Here is a 6057-nt window from a genome sequence, read left to right as displayed (position 1 = left end):
GAATAAAGGGAGCAAGTCAGGGCGAGGCAGAAGGGAGTGGGAGAAGAGGAAAGGGAAGTAGAGTGTTTGGTTCGCGCTGTGGTAATAATAATGGCATTTATTAAGCGCTTACTATGTGCAAAGCACTGTTCTAAGCATAGGTCAGCAAGGTTAAGGAGGAGGGAGATTGAAGGTCATTGAGTGCCTTATAATCAATGGTAAGGTTTTCCTATTTGAGGAGGAGGTAGATAGGCAACCACTGGAGGCTTCTGAGGAGTAGAGAGATATGGACCGAATGGTTTTTCAGAAAAATGATTTGGGCAGCAGAGTGAAGTATGGTCCAGAGAGAAGGGAGAGACAGGAAGTGGGGAGGTCAGCAAAACTTCTGAGGTAATAGTCAAGAAGGGAAATGATAAGTGCTTGGATCAGCGTGGTAGTAGTCTGGATGGAGAGAAAAGGGTGAAGGAAAACCAACAGAATGTCATGACAGATTGAATTTGAGAGAAATGAGTTGAAGATAATGCCCAGGTTTGGGGCTTGTGAGACAGGGAGGATAGCACTGCTGTCTACAGTGATGGGAAAATCTGAGGGAGGACAGGGTTTTGGTGGAAAGATGTGGAGTTCTGTTTTGGACTGGTTTAGTTTGAGGTGTCGGCAGGAATTCCATGAAGAGATACCCTGAAGACAGGAGGAAATGTGAGGCTGCAGAGAAGGAGAGCAGTCAGAGGTGGAGAGGATGAAGCAGCGTGGCTCAGTGGAAAGAGCACGGGCTTTGGAGTCAGTGGTCATGGGTTCAAATCCCAAACTCTGCTAATTGTCAGCTGTGTGACTTTGGGCAAGTCACTTAACTTCTCTGTGCCTCAGTTACTTCATCTGTAAAATGGGGATTGACTGTGAGCCCCCCATGGCACAACTTGATCACTTTGTAGCCTCCTCAGAGCTTAGAACAGTGCTTTGCATATAGTAAGCGCTTAATAAATGCCATCATTATTATTATCATGAAGATGGAAATGAGGGAAATCTTTGCTCACTATTCTGGAGAACAGGGACTGACCTGTATCTCCCCAGGCAAGCTCATTCCGGGCAGGGAATGCATCTGCTTATTATTGTATCGTACTCTCCCAAGCGCTTAGTATGACACTTAGTATGATCTCTCTGATCTGCCGTCCTCGTGTCTCTCCCCACTTCAATTCATACTTCATGCTGCTGCCCGGATTGTCTTTGTCCAGAAACGCTCTGGGCATGTTACTCCCCTTCTCAAAAATCTCCAGTGGCTACCAATCAATCTGCGCATCAGGCAGAAATTCCTCACCCTGGGCTTCAAGGCTGTCCATCACCTCGCCCCCTCCAACCTCACCTCCCTTCTCTCCTTCTACAGCCCAGCCCGCACCCTCCGCTCCTCTGCCGCTAATCTCCTCACCGTGCCTCGTTCTCGCCTGTCCCGCCATCGACCCCCCGCCCACGTCATCCCCCTGGCCTGGAATGCCCTCCCTCTGCCCATCCGCCAAGCTAGCTCTCTTCCTCCCTTCAAGGCCCTACTGAGAGCTCACCTCCTCCAGGAGGCCTTCCCAGACGGAGCCGTTTCCTTCCTCTCCCCCTCCTCCCCCTCTCCATCCCTCCATCTTACCTCCTTCCCTTCCCCACAGCACCTGTATATATGTATATATGTTTGTACATATTTATTACTCTATTTATTTATTTATTTTACTTGTACATATCTATTCTATTTGTTTTATTTTGTTAGTATGTTTGGTTTTGTTCTCTGTCTCCCCCTTTTAGACTGTGAGCCCACTGTTGGGTAGGGCCTGTTTCTATATGTTGCCAACTTGTACTTCCCAAGTGCTTAGTACAGTGCTCTGCACACAGTAAGCGCTCAATAAATATGATTGATTGATTGATTGACACTCTGCTCACAGTTAGTGCTCAATAAATACAATTGAATGAATGAATGATTGATACATAGTAAGTGCTGAGAAAGCACCACCATTATTATCGTTATTTTAAGCTCATTGTGGGCAGGGAATATGTCTGGTTATTGTTATGTTATATTCTGCTAAGTGCTTAGTCCAGTGCTCTGCACACAGTAAATGCTCTATAAATAAGACGGAATGAATGAATTACCTATCTATCCTCCTGGGTTGAAGGCCCTGCTGCAGATTGGTGAGATTTTACCAGTCCCTGTGGGCGTGGCTGATAAACAAACAATGGCTTCTGCTTTATGTCCTGTAAAGATGGTGCTTCTCTAGCCACCATGTGTGTTACCCAGCGTGCACTAATGCTGTTTTCATCTTTCCCACTTCCTTTTGGGCCCTTCTCAAAACCTCTGCTCTAAGTCTGTTGCCCCATTTCTGATTGCCTCTCTCTAGGTGATCTGTTTCCCTCTGCGGAGAGACCAAAATTCCTTGGAATTCCTTTCCCGGCTCCCTGGAAAAGCTGCCACTGATGGGTCAGGGGAATCCTGTGACGGTTGGTTCCTCAGGAAATTGACAAGCGTGGCTACTCCTTGATCTCCAGAAGCCTCTTGGCTGAGGCCAAGTCTACCCCTGGACGTATTTTACTCCTTCTGGGGTCAGAACGATTTCTGGTAAGAAAAGGGAGCTTAGGTGTGCTCCCGATTCCTTTTCTTCTTGGTGATGCAGTCACCCTGACCTCCTCCCACCTTATCTGCCGGTAAGTCTAGGGCAGAATAACCTGGGTACACTTTCAGCTCCTCAGCCTGGTGAAACTTTCCGCTGGCTGCGTCTCCTGATGTGAAAGAAGATGGGGCCTCCTGTCCTTCCCCTTCCTAATAATAATAATAATAATAATTGTGATATTTCTTGTCAGTCAGTCAGTCAGCTGTGTTTAGCGAGGGCTTACTATATGCAGAGCAATTTACTAAGCTCTTGGTACGACAATAAACTGACAAGTTCCCTGCCCACGACAAAACAGCGTGGCTTAGTGGCAAGAGCACGGGCTTGGGAATCAGGGGTTGTGGGTTCTGATCCAGTGTGACTTTGGGCAAGTCACTTAACTTCTCTCTGCCTCAGTTACCTCATCTGTAAAGTGGGGATTAAGATTCTGAGCCCCACATGGGACAACCTGATTGCCTTGTATCTACCCCAGCTCTTAGAACAGTGCTTCGCACATAGTAAGCACTTAACAAATGCCATCATTATTATTTACAGATTTAAGCACTTACTATGTGCGCGGCACTGTACTAAGTCCTGGGGTCTTGTCTTATGCCATTGAGTCATCTCCGACCCATAGCGATCCCATGGATACATCACTCCCAGAACGCTCCACCTCCATCTGCAGTTATTCCGGTAGTGTATCCATAGTTTTCTTGGTAAAAATACGGAACTGGTTTACCATCACCGCCTTCCGTGCAGTCAACTTGAATGTCCTCCCTCAACTCTTTCCCGTGACGCTGCTGCTCAGCACAGGTGAGTTTTGACCTGTAGCATTCATTCATTCATTCAATCGTATTTATTGAGAACTTACTGTGTACAGAGCACTGTACTAAGTACTTGGGAAGTACACGTTGGCAACATAGCAGATTGCCTTCCATTCGCTAGCCACTGCCCAAGCTAGGAATGGAATGGATATGCCTCTGCTTGGGTTTCCCTCCCATAGTGGAGACTTGTAGAATACTGGAAACTCTCCAGGCACAATCCTGAGAGGGGATGCACTGGGGTAGACACAAGCGAAGTAGGTTGGGCATAGTCCCTGTCCCACATGGAGCTCATGGTCTTCATCCTTATTTGACAGAGGGGGCAACTAAGGCACCAAGAAGTGAAGTGACTTACTAAAGGTCATACAGCAAACAAGGGGCAGGGCCGGGAATTAGAACTCAAGTCCTTCTGACTCCCAGACCTGGGCTCTACACATTAGGTCCACCTTCCTCTTCCACTTCCCCCACAGGCTTTCAAGTTATGGGCAGGGAATGTGTCTGTTTATTGTTGTATGTTATTGTCCCAAGCGCTTATTACAGTGCTCTGCACACAATAAGCACTCAATAAATAAAATTGAATGAATGAATGAATTCTTTGTGGCAGCACTTGGGGAGCCCCTGTTTGGGGAGATGCTTGAAGCCCTGACGATTAGCCTTCTTTGAACAAATCACAACTCCTCCAAGGGGCCTTCCCTGACTAAGCCCTCCTTTCCTCTTCTCCCACTCCCTTCTGTGTTGCCCTGACTCGCTCCCTTTATTCACCTCCACTCCGAGCCCCACTGCACTTATGTCCATATCCATAATCTATTTATTTCTATTAATGTCTGTCTCCCCATCCTAGACTGCCAGCTCTTTGTGGACAAGAGATGTGTTTTCTAACTCTGCTCTGTTGTACTCTCCCAAGCATTTAGTACAGTGTTCTGCACACAGTAAGCACTCAAGAAATACAATTGATTGACTGACTGACTGATTAGGAGGGCAGAGCTGAACCTAGGTCCAGGGAGAGGGTGTAGATTCTCCACAGTCCTGCCCCATCATTCATTCATTCAATTGTATTCACTGAGAACAGTGCTCCAGTGCTTAGAACAGTGCTTTGCACATAGTAAGCACTTAATAAATGCCATCATTATTATTATTGAGCACTTACTGTATGTGCAGAGCACGGACTAAGTGCTTGGGAGTATACGATAGAACAACAAACAGACAAATACCCAAGCATACCTACATCAGAGATGGGGAAGCCCCTTCTCCTGTGCCCCTGGTTTTTTATTGTTTATTTTGGGGTGGGTTTTTTTAATGGTATTTGTTAAGCACTTCTTCTTCTTCGTTGAGTCATTTTGGACCCAAAGCGACTCCGTGGACACACCTTCTTCAGAAGGTCCCATCTTCTGTCATAAAGTCATTCTGGTATGTAGATCCATAGAGTTTTCTTGGTAAAGATACAGAAGCGGTTTACCATTTCCTTCTTAATAATAATTGTGGTATTTCTTAAGCGGTTACTGTGTGCCAGGCACTGTACTAAGTGCTGGGGTGGATGCAAACAAAGTGGGTTGGACACAGTTCCAGTCCCACATGGGGCTCACAGTTTCAATCTTTGTTTTACAGATGAGGTGACGGAAGCCCAGAGAAATAAAGTGACTTGCCCAAGGTCACACAGCAGGCAAGTGGCAGAGCTGGGATTAGAACCCAGGTCCTCTGACTCCTGGGCCCGTGCTGCTTCCCTGGTTGGTCCAAAAGAGACTGACGAATCTGCAATCTGTTTCAGAAACTCGTGATGGGAGGAGACAGTTCAGTGCTGGAAGTGTGGAATGTTTTGGGTTTGGAGGCACATTCTCAGGTAGCCAGAGAAGCAGTGTGGTCTAGTGGATGGAGGACAGGCCTGGAAGTCAGAAGGACCTGGGTTCAAATCCCACTTGTCTGCTGGGTGACCTTGGGCAAGTCACTTCACTTCTCTGGGCCTCAGTTCCCTCATCTGGAAAATGGAGATCAAGACTGTGAGCCCCAGGTGGGACAACCTGATTACCTTGTATCTCCCCAGCGCTTAGAACAGTGCTTGGCACATAGTAAGTGCTTAACAAATGCCATCATTATTACCTTGTATCTTCCCCAGCACTTAGAACAGTGCCTGGAACATGGTAAGCACTTAACAAATACCATAAAGAAACAATAAAAATACCACAACTATTATTATTACCCTAGCACTTAGTACAGTGCCTGGAAAATAGCAGGTGCTTAAAAAATACCATAAAAAAAATAAAAGTACCACAACCACTACTATTACCCTAGCACTTAGAATGTATAGGTTATAAATGCTTAACAAATATCCTGATTTACCATGTTGCCAGAGCCCTCAGATTCACGGGACCCTGAATTATGAACTCATTAGTGTGGAGTTCTGGGGCCTCTGCTATAATTATAATAATAATAATAATTGTTAAGCACTTACTATGTGTCAAGCACTGCTCTAAGCACTGGGGAAGTTACAAGATAATCAGGTCAAATACAGTCTCTATCCCAAACAGGACTCAGTCTAAGTAGGAGGAAGAACAATTTGTTGCCGATTTGTACTTCCGAAGCGCTTAGTAAACTGCTCTGCACACAGTAAGAGCTCAATAAATAAGATTGAATGAACAAACAATTTACAG

At 46.0% G+C, this 6057-nt stretch overlaps 1 non-coding gene across 1 annotated transcript; it reads right to left on the bottom strand.

Moving 5' to 3' along the window:
- Positions 1-3506: 3506 nt before the first annotated feature.
- Positions 3507-3644, bottom strand: LOC119946308. The gene has a single exon (XR_005456414.1). It is a non-coding gene; the product is annotated as a small nucleolar RNA SNORA7 (small nucleolar RNA).
- Between the last annotated feature and the right edge of the window lie 2413 nt (positions 3645-6057).

The sequence above is a fragment of the Tachyglossus aculeatus genome, chromosome 26, assembly GCF_015852505.1.
Source record: "Tachyglossus aculeatus isolate mTacAcu1 chromosome 26, mTacAcu1.pri, whole genome shotgun sequence".
Lineage (NCBI taxonomy): Eukaryota > Metazoa > Chordata > Mammalia > Monotremata > Tachyglossidae > Tachyglossus > Tachyglossus aculeatus.
This window is presented reverse-complemented; position numbering and strand designations above follow the sequence as displayed.